This window comes from Schistocerca americana, chromosome 3 (genome assembly GCF_021461395.2).
Source record: "Schistocerca americana isolate TAMUIC-IGC-003095 chromosome 3, iqSchAmer2.1, whole genome shotgun sequence".
NCBI classification, from domain to species: Eukaryota; Metazoa; Arthropoda; class Insecta; order Orthoptera; family Acrididae; genus Schistocerca; species Schistocerca americana.
The window spans coordinates 613,066,051-613,079,983 of record NC_060121.1 but is presented as its reverse complement, the minus strand read 5'-3'; the positions used below and the strand labels follow the sequence as shown (position 1 = coordinate 613,079,983).

General features: G+C 41.5%; 1 protein-coding gene across 1 annotated transcript in view; it reads right to left on the bottom strand.

Annotated features, from left to right (window-relative positions):
* Positions 1-2,129, bottom strand: part of LOC124605278 (inositol hexakisphosphate kinase 2-like) — a 95,643-nt gene extending 93,514 nt beyond the window's left edge. Inside the window, exon 1 of the mRNA XM_047136849.1 lies at positions 1,783-2,129. The gene's annotated coding sequence lies outside the window, so the exon portion shown is untranslated. The remainder of the gene's footprint in view (positions 1-1,782) is intronic.
* Positions 2,130-13,933: the final 11,804 nt, after the last annotated feature.

Below are 13,933 nucleotides of genomic sequence, written 5' to 3'. Positions count from 1 at the left end.
TCATTTATAGAGGTTAGGCAGTTTGGTTTTGGGGTGTCATGTGGTTCGATGCTCATATGTGTGTTGCTTCATTTAAGAGCACGAAAGCAGGTGCTCACTGTGGACAGCCAGTTAGTGCTTCATTCCACACGAGTCCCCTTCGGATAACCCACAAAAACCCTATTACACCTAGTGCTAATCCGTTCACATGAATAATTATGGGAATTACTACAAGATAACTTCATTATATTTTTAGCAGAAAAGCCAAAGTTGTTCCTCTTAACAATATTCAGCTGATGTTTTTAACACTTCAATACAAGGATATTTATAACTTCACACAGGACACTCGGCTTATCTATATACGGTACTAGTAACATTAAAACCTACTACATAGCTGCACGGTTATCAGGCTTAAAAAAGGCCTGTTAGCGGTAACATAACTTTGTATACACAAACCCAAACATTCTGATGAATTACGGAAGCATCTAATAACAAATATGACACGTATTCACAAAGTCTATACGGCTTTAATTTAATGTTGTTACAGATTTGACTTCCGCCGTATAAAAAGACTGCAGTTAGTATACCAATTACGATACAAGGCGTGCAGGACGTAATTTCTAAGTGTGCTCACCCTCTGCGACACATAGTATCGTTTCTACATCTTAATCTAGCTTTTCGACGCACATTAGTGTGTTGTTCTGAAAACCAAACCATCATTTAGTGCTTGGAAATTAACCTGTACATCGAACGAATTGCTATGAGTTTTGTGAAATGACTCGCTACCTGCTAAATTATAGGCGAGATAAAACGAAGAACAAGAAAATAACATTTAAGGTACTGCACGTGAGCGATCACATTAGGCAAAAATTGCGTTTAGCGCCAAACGGTTAATTCCGCACTTGCACGCTAGATGGAACACCAATGCATTTAATATTCTCTAGCCGCGGAATACAATTTCATCCAGAGAGCATCCAAAACGCATTACGTTAACAGCAATGTAATGTAGAAATCAACAACGGGCAAACAACATAATAAAAACAAAAGGCACAGCGCTACTTGTGCCCTTGAACCAATAATAATAAGGCTCGTCATGTTCAGAGTAAATCAGTTAACTTTCTAACGCTAGTAAATATGTTACCTGAACAATTCTTCAAATACATTACGTTTCTGATAGTAAACAAATTTTTCTTAAATTACGGTCTTGATCGTAACAACGCAGGATGGTTTGGGGTTGACTTCTTAGGCCATTGTTTATGCTGAATTTTATCCTCCATAACCAGACAGAAAAAAAGAATATTAATGTTTAAGAATGTATTTTAGAATGTCAGCAGGAACGGAAGTCACATGATTTTACTGAAGTACGATAGTTCACTTGCTCAAAATACTTGGACCGCTTTCAGATCAACGCGCCTGCTGACCATGCAGTCAGCTGAACGAGAACATTTCCTGTCAACAGTCCACTGACCTGGTTCTACATACGGATAAAGGAATTGTTACAACTAAAGATATGAGAAAACTAGGTTTCTTATTTACAACAAACCTACTTCAAGAACGAGGTTAACGCAAATATTGGATATAAAATACAGGATGATCACAATATATACGAGTATGTAAATGCAATGAAACAATACTGTAGAAGTTCCATGCACGAAAGTCAAGCTTTAACAGTAACAAATCGCAAAAGCTAATGCACTGGACTGACATAAATACTGCATGAACTGCAAATATAAATAATGTACTGCACGTAATTGAATGAAATTCTGATAAAAGATATGTTTAAAATATCAGTGTTGTATTTACCTGCTGTTCGTGTTGTCTCCCCTCGACGTAAGTTACGAAATTATTCCCTTCTGGATCCTTAAAAGCGTAGTTCTGCTCTCCTGTGTGTGTGAAACTCCTCTTTCATTAAGAGTTCTTACAAGCTTTGCGAGTAACGATCGCTTCCCCAGTAAAGATGGCCGCCAGTTGCCCGCACAGCACAAAAATCAACGCTCACCCAGCGACGCTCTTCAAGACTGATTCAAAATTTTTTCAGACCACAGGTGCCAACAATGCTTTCTCAACAGAAATGGAAAACAAAGAGGATAAAGAGCGTTTATTTGTTTGGGGGTCAAGCAGTTGTCTGATACTTCCAACCACGTCGAGCTCTGAAGACAGACTGACGGCAGGCGGCTTGGTGCTGCGACCTTCAATGCGCATGCGCCGCTCCCCACCACTAACCGGAGCTCAGCTGGTAGTCACGTGGTACGTCGGCGGATCACAGTCTTTCTGTCACACCATAACAATAACAGTTTCTTTGCGTAGGCGCGTTCGCATTACGTGGAAACGCTTAGGCCGCCTAGGCGAATCAACTCTTTTAACGTTCTGCGAAATTATTTGATGTTAAAAACTCATAAACACTTGAAACAAGGTTTAAGAATTGCGTACATTTAAGTCTGACATCTGCAATACTGCTAAGCTTTTAAAAATTGGTCCCGTTTGCTCAGTACACGATATATTGATGTATGGGTCGTTACAAATAGAACAGATTTTTTGTGAATTTTTCAAATTCAGGTCAACAAAAAATATAAAATAGTTATGCGGTTTACTATGCGTAACACATACAGTATAGCAGTCGAATCTGCGTTCGCGTAAAAGGAGTGGTGCTGATCGCCTCACCAACACGTCGTCTTAGAAACAACTGCTGCAAACAAATAAGTATGTGTTCGTCTTCTAAAGGAAACGTTAACGACGATTCAAACCCGGCCGTCCAGATTTAGGTTTTCCATGATTTCCCTACATAGCTCCAGGCGAAAGCTGGGATGGTTCCTTTGAAAGGGCACAACACATTTCCTTCCCCATCCTTACAGCTCTCCGGGCTCGTGCTCCGTATCTAATCACCCCAATGTTGACGAGACGTTAAACCCAATCTTCCTTCCTTCCTTTGCCGTCCGTGGCCGAGCGGTTCTAGGCGCTACAGTCTGGAACGGCGCGACCGCTACGGCGCAGGTTCGAATCTTGCCTCAGGTATGGATGTGTGTGATGTCCTTAGGTTAGTTAGGTTTAAGTTGTTCTGAGTTCTAGGGGAATGATGACCTCAAATGTTAAGTCCCATAGCGCCCAGAGACATTCGATCCTTCCTTCCTTTCCTTTGACATCTTAAGATGTAATTTACATTATGTAGGGGGTGATGCATTGGTTAGCATATAGTTCACTGGAGTCGCATACGGGGGGACGACGGTTCAGATCCGCGTCCAGCCATCCAGAGTTACGTTTACCATACACTACTGGCCATTAAAATTGTAACACCGAGAAGAAATGCAGATGATAAACGGGTATTCGTTGGACAAATATATTATACTAGAACTGAGATGTGATTACATTTTCACGCAATTTGGATGTATAGATCCTGTGAAATCAGTACTCAGGAGAACCACCTCGGCCGTAAAAACGGCCTTGATACGCCTGGGCATTGAGTCAGATCTTGGATGTCGCGTACAGGTACAGCTGCCCATGCAGCTTCAACACGATACCACAGTTCATCAAGAGTAGGAACTGGCGTATAGTGACGAGCCAGTTGCTCGGCCACCATTGACCAGACATTTTCAATTGGTGAGAGATCTAGAGAATGTGCTGGCCAGGGAAGCAGTCGAACATTTTCTGTATCCAGAAAGGCCCGTACAGGACCTGCAATATGCGGTTGTGCATTATCCTGCTGAAATGTAGGGTTTCGCCGGGATCGAATGGAGGGTAGAGCCACGGGTCGTAATACATCTGAAATGTAACTTCCACTGTTCAAAATGCCGTCAATGCGAACAAGAGGTGACTGAGACGTGTAACCAATGGCACCCCATACCATCACGCCGGGTAATACGCCAGCATGACGATGACGAATACACGTTTCCAGTGTGCGTTCACCTCGATGACGCCAAACACGGTCGCGACCATCATGATGCTGTAAACAGAACCTGCATTCATCCGAAAAAATGACGTTTTGCCATTCGTGCACCCAGGTTCGTCGATGAGTACACCATCGCAGGCGCTCCTGTTTGTGATGCAGCGTCAAGGGTAACCGCAGCGATGGTCTACGAACTGATAGTCCATGCTGCTGCAAACGTCGTCGAACTGTTCATGCAGATAGTTGTTGCAAACGTCCCCATCTGTTGACTCAGGGATCGAGACGTGGCTGCATGATCCGTTACAGCCATGCGGATAAGTTGTCTATCATCAGTTGGGATCCAGCACAGCGTTCCGTATTACCCTCCTGAACCCACCGATTCCATATTTAGCGAACAGTCATTAGATCTCGACCAACGCGAGCAGCAATGTCGCGATACGATAAACCGCAATCGCGATAGGCTACAATCCGACTTTTATCAAAGTCGGAAACGTGATGGTACGCATTTCTCCTCCTTACACGAGGCATCACAACAACAATGTTTCACCAGGCAACGCCGGTCAACTGCTGTTTGTGTATGAGAAATCGGTTGGAAACTTTCCTCATGTCAGCACGTTGTAGGTGTCGCCACCGGCGCCAACCTTGTGTGAATGATCTGCAAAGCTAATCATTTGCATATCACAGCATCTTCATCCTGTCGGTTAAATTTCGCGTCTGTAGCACGTCATCTTCGTGGTGTAGCAATTTTAATGGCCAGTAGTGTATTTTCCCTAAAGCACTTCTGGCAAATACTGGGATGGTTTCTTTGAAGGGGCACGGCCGATTTCTTTCCCCAGCCTTGACACAATCCGAGCTTGTGATTCGTCTCTAATGACCTCGTTGTCGACGGGTCGTTAAACACTAATCTCTTACTCCTCCATCTGGAGGACACATTTAGAAGTGCACGCTAAGCTAAGAACTGTATTGTGGTAGGGTACTTAATAACTGGAAATGGTCATAGCGCATGGAAAAGACATAGTATCTCAGTTCATACTATACATGCATACAGCGTTTCCCTATGAATTAAAAAACATTGATGAACTGCACTTCAACCTACCACGAAGGCAGCGTAGAAAGTGAATGTTTGGAAGAGGACCTACGTTTCTCTACGCAAGGGAAACACGTTCTTTCAGTGTACGTAATGGATGAATAGATGTCCAGCTTTAGTATTTAGAACAGAAATGCTATAAAATGCCGAGAGCCTCATTTTAGCAAGGTTTAACAACGGTGATATCATGAGTCTTATATGACTATTAGGATCTGGTAGGCTCGTGTATCACGGACAGTGTTTCTGCTGACCTGGTTTCGAAGCATATTGGAAATAAACTGAAGCAGTGTGTTTGAAAAATGCGGTCAGAACAATGCTTTTACCTTGAGGTTTAAGATGAGTGCACAACAGTTAGGTTGAGATGCGACTGGAAATTTATCAAAGAATTTTGTATCTAGAGGTGCTTTCACGAGAGCCAACGGACGTAAAAGTGAATGCTAAATTACAATCCAGTAATTGTAAATAATGTAAATATTAAAGTAACCTGAAAGTGCTGTCATGAAACACTACATATCTTAAAAACACTTATAATTAATCAAATAGTTATCTCCTTTATTTATTTATAGATCTTGAGGAGGTTCTCCACTGAGCAGGCGAGGAAGGACACATGTGGAAAACAGTGACAACAAGAGGGGACAGGACAATATGACATGTGTTAAGATACAGGAATAACTTCCATGGTACTGAGGGAGCAGTAGATACAACAAATAATGGAAGACGCTGGGTGCAAGTGTAAGTTAACGCAGGAGAGGAACTTACGGGGGGCCGCATCAAAATAGTCAGAAGACCGGTGACCAAAAAAAAAAAGAAAAAAAGCCCACTCAAAGCACCTAACACAATTAGATAAAATACGTTTTATAAAAACAATAATAAAAATTTGTTTCCAAAAGACGAATATAATTACTCTTATGTTTAAGTCAAACAGCAGTGAAATAGCAACTGAAGAACGGTTGCAAATATTAGCAGCGTAGGGCTATTAACCCCCCCCCCCCCCCCCTGGAAACATGGACCTTGCCGTTGGTGGGGAGGCTTTCGTGCCTCAGCGATACAGATGGCTGTACCGTAGGTGCAAGGACAACGGAGGGGTATCTGTTGAGAGGCCAGACAAATGTGTGGTTCTTGAAGAGGGGCAGCAGCCTTTTCGGTAGTTGCAGGGGCAACTGTCTGGATGATTGACTGATCTGGCCTTGTAGCATTAACCAAAGCCGGCCTGAGTGGCCGAGCGGTTCTAGGCGCTATAGTCTGGAACTGCGCGACCGCTAGGGTCGCAGATTCGAATCCTGCCTCGGGCATGGATGTGTGTGATGTCCTTAGGTTAGTTAGGTTTAAGTAGTTCTAAGTTCTAGGGGACTGGACCTCAGCAGTTAAGTCCCATAGTACTCAGAGCCATTTGAACCATTAACCAAAACGGCCTTGCTGTGCTGGCACTACGAACGGCTGAAAGCAAGGGGAAACTACAGCCGTAATTTTTCCCAAGGGCATGCAGCTTTAGTGTACGGTTAAATGATGAAGGTATCCTCTTCGGTAAAATATTTCGGATGTAAAATAGTCCCCCATTCGGATCTCCGGGCTGGGACTACTCAGGAGGACGTCGTTATCAGGAGGAAGAAAACTGGCGTTCTACGGACCGGAGCGTGGAATGTCAGATCACTTAATCGGGCGCGTAGGTTAGAAAATTTAAAAAGGGAAATGGATAGGTTAAAGTTAGATGTAGTGGGAATTAGTGAAGTTCGGTGGCAGGAGGAACAAGACTTCTGGTCAGGTGAATACAAAATCAAATAGGGTTAATGCAGGAGTAGGTTTAATAATGAATAAAAAAGTTGGAACAGGAGTAAGCTACTACGAACAGCATAGTAAACGCATTATTGTAGCCAAGATAGGTCACGAAGCCCAAGCCTACCACAGTAGTATAAGCTTATATGCCAACTGGTTCTGCAGATGACGAAGAGATTGATGAAATGTATGAAGAACGAAAGAACCCAGGTGGGGAGACATTTCGGCTATGGGTAAGACAAGACAGAAATTTCGGGGAACTCTTTTCTGAACTGACGTCAAGTGCAGAACGGAGCACATACCTCTCTGTACGACGCAGAGGAGTAATTTGTGTGAACACTGCGTTCACAGCGGCTGATATCCAGCTAGAAATTAGCTGTAGCATCGTTTACCTCCAACTGTGGAGAAACGAACCAGCCAAGTAGTTAATTGCTCTTGCAAGAACTGACAGGACATTATAATATGCACGCTGCTCCAACCATGCGCGTGTATATCGCCACATTCTATGACTAGGGATGAGTACATGTTCTCTCGCATAACGAGAAACATAGGGAAAGTTTCTGCTGGAAAATGCAACAGAGGTGTAATTAGTTTCATAGGAATTTCAGCGGAAGCGAGCGGCCTAGCAGACGACAGCTCATCGCAGCTTAAGGTAAATACTGCGTGCAGAGGCATAAACTTGTTGATTCACCAGCTTGCGTGCACTGTAATCTCGAGCAACCGTGGGTAATCTTTTGCTCAATTTCTCACATAACTAACCATCCACTGTAGACTTAATTGTCATCATTGAACCGGAATCGGACTGTTTTCCTAGTATTGACCAAAATCATAACGTAAGTGTAGGAACAATTTTGTAAAGAAACTTCCAATTAAGCTTTAATATTGTCGTGTTTAGGATAATTTAACCTTCTGAGAGTTAATATTTAATATTGTTGTGTTTAGAATAATTAAACCTTCTGAGAGTGAATAGCCGGCCGGTGTGGCCGCGCGGTTAAAGGCGCTTCAGTCTGGAACCGCGTGACCGCTGCGATCGCAGGTTCGAATCCTGCCTCGGGCATGGATGTGTGTGATGTCCTTAGGTTAGTTAGGTTTAATTAGTTCTAAGTTCTAGGCGACTGATGACCTCAGAAGTCAAGTCGCATAGTGCTCAGAGCCATTTTTTTGAGAGTGAATATTTAATATTGTTGTGTTTAAGGTTACTCCATTTTTTTTATGTTGACGAGATGCGTTATCTTGACGACTGTTTTTTGTCTCACATTGAAAAGTGTGTAAAGGCGTGCATTTTTGTGCTAATATTGCGACAGTAAAGATGTCATTTCAACTTACACAGTTGTCTTCAATCCTAGAATAAGTAAACCACAAATATTGTATCTTACAATTATTTTCTGAAATAGTAATTATTTGTCTGTCGGTACATGTACACCACATCTGCCGATTTTCGTCTCATTCAGATAATTCCTTCGTGGCGCGTCGTTCTTTTGTCTTAGAGTGTAATTTCTGGATCACCGCGTGTCTGCATCAAGGGGAAACCTGAAATCACGTACTGTCTTTCTGCAGTCGCGGAAAGTGAGTTAGCCCGTCTCGAAGTTACTTTTGTCAGAATGGTTACAAAGAAACACAGATCAGACGCGCGTTGCGCTGTCGAACAACGATGATGTGGGTTCGTGATGATATTAATGAGGTGGCCTGACGTCTGAGGCCTTCTTGCCTTATGCAGGCAGTATTTCCAACAGAAGGAAACATGACATGAAATGTGTTTCTCGAGCACCATCTACAATTAGGATAATCTTGGTTTGCATGAGGTGGGTGTCCACCGTATGCCTTGCAGTTCTGGCACGTTATACAGTGTTCACATCATCAGGGCCATGGAGGAGCGGTGTACCGAGCATAAGCGTCACACGCTTACAAAAGCAGAGTAAATCTCCTATTGCAGTATATTTCTTTAGTCGAAGACGTCATCCGGATGCATTCCCATTTTTTTCGTTGTTTGAACATTTTATACGCCGAGAGAAACTTAAGTTTCACATTATGAGAAGAGTTTGAATGTGTAATGGCCGGCAGCTGTGGCCGAGCGGTTTTAGGCGCTTCAATCCGGAACCGCGCTGCTGCTACGGTCGCAGGTTCGTATCCTGCCTCGGGCATGGATGTGTGTGATGTCCTTAGGTTGGTTAGGTTTAAGTAGTTCTAAGTCTAGGAGACTGATGACCTCAGTGCTTAGAAACATTTGAACCATTTTTGAGTGTATAATGACTGCAAGACGGACAGTTTGTTATTAGGTGTCACTTGCGGATGCCAGCTACTGCAGTCGGAGCCCACGGCTGAGCGTTCAGTCCCGTGCAGTAAGAACGCTGACATTTCCTTTTAATGCCGTCGTCTGAGATAATGAACGCTCGCAATAAAAAGGGGAACGTTTCAGGCTGTTGTGGAAGAACACTGTCTCGATAAGATTACGAGAACACATTGGCATTTCGTCCTCTGTTTCTTCTTAGGTCAAGAAATCGAGCCACTCTAAGAAACGGGGGGAGTCCCCGATTTCTGAAGTTGTTAATTCACATCCCCGCATGATTCTCTCGTATGACAAACAACGCTGTTTCGAAATTTTCAGAAAGAATTTAGAAGTAACAGTTTATGTTAAGACACTGAAGTGTCATTTGAATTAGAAGTGCAGTAAGTGAGTCCTGTGAAGGAATTATTTTGAGGTTTTTCGCCGTATTATCTGTGCTTGTAAATTATATGTAAAACATCACCTTATTTGTTGAGGGTTAGTGGGGCACATAGGTTCTGCTAAAGTCATACGCAGTTTTGAGCTTTGGGACGTCTAATCCCGTACTTGTCTAGTGTTGCCATCTAGCTAGAAGTTTTCAGAACTTGGAGAGAAATAGTACGGGCCATGGTGTTGATACATCGAAGGCTATGAGCGATAAAATGGGGTGTTTTCATCCACAGTGTGACCGTTTCACGAAAATCAGATCAAATCACCATCTTCTCTGTTCCGAAGAAATGTAATTTCTTTTACATCACAAACATTATTTTGAAAAACTGCTACAGCCCTCAGTAATTTTGATGATTTATACATAATTTGTATTTAGTGGGAGGTGTACGCCCATGCAAACTTCATAGAATGTAGGAAATATTGGTATGTGACACGTGGAAGCCATTTTGAAATGTTATGTTGAAAATTTGTGTCTGATATTTCATGTTTTTGTCATGGGTATAAATTTGTTTTGCTACTCATTTGCTATACCTTTTTCCTTAACTGACATTCTGATTAAACCACTCTATAAACAAAAATCTAACTTTGAAAGTCTTAGGTTCACATAAAAAAATGATCTAATTATGTTCGCGGGACACATGTGTCCTACCTCACAGATTTTCAGAATCAGTCAATTTCAAATTTTTTTGGTGTTGAAAGAGATAATATTGGAAGACAGTTTTTCACCTTTTATTTTTAAAGGTACGCAAAATAAATGTCGCACACGAAATGGTTTACCCATTTCCCAGCCCAACCGAATTATAATTCCCACCGATTTCATAATTTTACTGTGTTCACGGTAAACCTTCCTACCACTTCTAAAGAGAGCTTGGAGAATTTGCATCAAACAATGTATTGATCGCTACTCAGTGTGTAATGATTCTACCACAAGGAGAATAAGCTATTCTCAGCTTCATTCAAGACATTCAGTACTTGGTATAATTGATAATGTTTTCGGCGCATTGAATCTAATCAACGTACTGCTACAAAATTTAAATTATCCTGTTAGCACAGTGAGATCCAATCGTATGGGGCTTCCTCAAATGACGAACCAGAAACATAAGTTGGAGATGGGGGAATTTCGGTTTCATTGCAAAGATGGGTTTGTTTGGAGCCGTATTGTGGAACGACAATTAGTGTGTGACAGTTTTCATATCGGACAACACTAACTACAACACACCTGTCTCCAAAACAAAAGGTTGGAACCAAAGCGGTAGAAAGCTTTCTACCAGCTGTTTCCAGTTACAATGAGATCATAGAAGATGTTGATAACTTCGATCACGTAAAAAACGCTATACTATCGCTCGGTGTCCCTACAAACCGTAGCTTCGAAAGTTGCACTCACTGACTTGTGCTATTGGCGTTGCTTTCTTATATTATGGATGCTATGTAATGAACATCAGTATTGCCAAGCTCAAGTAAGTTTTCGGCTGCGATGACTTGATGATGACGACTTCACATTCAGAAGCAGAACGAGAAAGAACTAATTTTTTCAGTAAAGAGACTGCAGCAACAGAGAATATACGACTTGACAAAACAAGAGAACGAATGGTCGTCTTGAAACAATCAGGCAGATGTTGTCGTTTGTATTCAACGGAAGTGACAAACAATAGAACAAGATATTTATGCAGCTGCTGTCATGCATCTCTTTCAACTGAACCATATTTGTCTACATTTCAGGAAAAATAGTTTTTTCACAGTGTCAGTTTTTAGTTGAAAAATGAGGCAATAATTTTGTTGAAAATGACTGAACGCTGTCCTAATCTTTTACTGATGAAAATATCAAATATTTCGTTTTTTTCGTGCCTGTATAAAAAGTCGCCCACGAACGTTTGAGAGTGCTTTGATGCACATGGAAACAGTTTCCGTATCAGCAGAGATGGTCGAGTTACATGTACTTCAAAGTATCAACGGCTCTGGCAGCACAATGCTTGTCATAAGGAAGCTGTTAACATAAATCCGTATCAAATTTAAAAAAAGATGTCTAGAAGCAATGTAAATCAGTCCTTACGTACTACTGACAAATTTTCCAAGGGTGTTATGACACTCTGTTAAGTACAAATGGCACAAGAACAGTTCTGTAACGTAGGCTCATGATGGAGCAAGAAGGGCTTGCTACTGTGCGTTTCTAAAATGTAGTCAAGGGCCCGAATTAGGAAGGACGAAACGTCATGTCAGCGTCGAAGTTTTGAGAGACCGAAAACGAGCTAGGAGAGAGAAAATATTCTTCTCAGATGATTCATAGAAATAATGGACATAAATTGTTCGTCTGCTCGGTTGCTGAAGATGTTGATACAATTTGTTTCACTGGAAGATAGAAATTTACCGAACAGTTAAATGTTGCAGTTCTGATCGAGTGCTAAGAGTTGATAAGTGTTTAGAATAGAAGTATCTTGTGCTACAAACACTGTATTACTGTTGCACAGGTAGACAGTTTGAAGAGTTTCAGATGAACATCTTTAGTGGGAGGAACGTCCCCGCTCAGGTCGAACTTACTCTTGATACAAAGTCACAGTAATATAAAAATTCGTCGAGGAGGACTCATGTCCTATCACAGCGCCAAATACAGGAATCCTTAGGCCTGTCTGCGTCTTCATACCTTTCCGCAAGAGGGCATTAACGTGAGTGCTCTTTCTCTTTTAGAGTTTAACATCATTGTGAGAGGAGCTGATGGTACGCTGTGTATAGTGGTGCAAATAATTCTTAAAATAGTTTTTAATTGGCGAGTGTTAATTATCTGTTTCGCGGAGCTGCTATTGATTGATTCTTCTAAAGATATATGTACCTTTTTTTTTTTTTTTTTTTTTTTTTTTTTTTTTTTGCAGCATGGACAACTTGTTTCTGAAAATATTTATTACACGTTGAAAAAAAGTTCTCATGTGCTACCATTCTTTGTTTTTATCTTCTTACCTAAACAGCATAGTGAACGCATTATTGTGGCAAAGATAGACACGAAGCCCACGCCTACTACAGTAGTACAAGTTTATATGCCAACTAGCTCTGCAGACTATGAGGAAATTGATGAAACGTATGATGAGATAAAAGAAATTATTCAGGTAGTGAAGGGAGACGAAAATTTAATAGCCATGGGTGACTGGAATTCGACAGTAGGAAAAGGAAGAGAAGGAAGAGTAGGTGAATATGGACTGGGGCTAAGAAATGCAAGAGGAAGCCTCCTGGTAGAATTTTGCACAGAGCATAAGTTAATCATAGCTAATACTTGGTTCAAGAATCATGAAAGAAGGTTGTATACATGGAAGAGCCCTGGAGATACTAGAAGGTTTCAGATAGATTATATAATGGTAAGACAGAGATTTAGGAACCAGATTTTAAACTGTAAGCCATTTCCAGGGGCAGATGTGGACTCTGACCACAATCTATTGGTTATGAACTGTACATTAAAACTGAAGAAACTGCAAAAAGGTGGGAGTTTAAGGAGATGGGACCTGGATAAACTGAAAGAAACAAAGGTTGTAAGAGTTTCAGGGAGAGCATACGGGAACAATTGACAGGAATGGGGGAAAGAAATACAGTAGAAGAAGAGTGGGTAGCTTTGAGGAATGAAATAGTGAAGGCAGCAGAAGATCAAGTAGGTAAAAAGACGAGGGCTAGTAGAAATCCTTGGGTAACAGAAAAGATACTGAATTTAATTGATGAAAGGAGAAAATACAAAAATGCAGTAAGTGAAGCAGGCAAAAAGGAATACAAACGTCTCAAAAATGAGATCGACAGGAAGTGCAAAATAGCTAAGCAGGTGAAATACCCTCAGACTTCAAGAAGGATATAATAATTCCAATACCAAAGAAAGCAGGTGCTGACAGATGTCAAAATTGCCGAACTATCAGTTTAATAAGTCACAGCTGCAAAATACTAACGCGAATTCTTTACAGACGAATGGAAAAACTGGTAGAAGCCGACCTCGGGGAAGATCAGTTTGGATTCCGTAGAAATATTGGAACACATGAGGCGATACTGACCCTACGACTTATCTTAGAAGAAAGATTAAGGAAAGGCAAACCTACGTTTCTAGCATTTGTAGACTTAGAGAAAGCTTTTGACAATGTTGACTGGAATACTCTCTCTAATTCTGAAGGTGACAGGGGTAAAATACAGGGAGCGAAAGGTTATTTGCAATTTGTACAGAAACCAGATGCAGTTATAAGAGTCGAGGGACTTGAAAGGGAAGCAGTGGTTGGGAAGGGAGTGAGACAGGGTTGTAGACTCTCCCCAATGCTCTTCAATCTGTATATTGAGCAAGCAGTAAAGGAAACAAAAGAAAATTTCGGAGTAGGTATTAAAATTCATGGAGAAGAAATAAAAACTTTGAGGTTCGCCGATGACATTGTAATTCTGCCAGAGACAGCAAAGGACTTGGAAGAGCAGTTGAACGGAATGGACAGTGTCTTGAAAGGAGGGTATAAGATGAACATCAACAAAAGCAAAACGAGGATAATGGAATGTA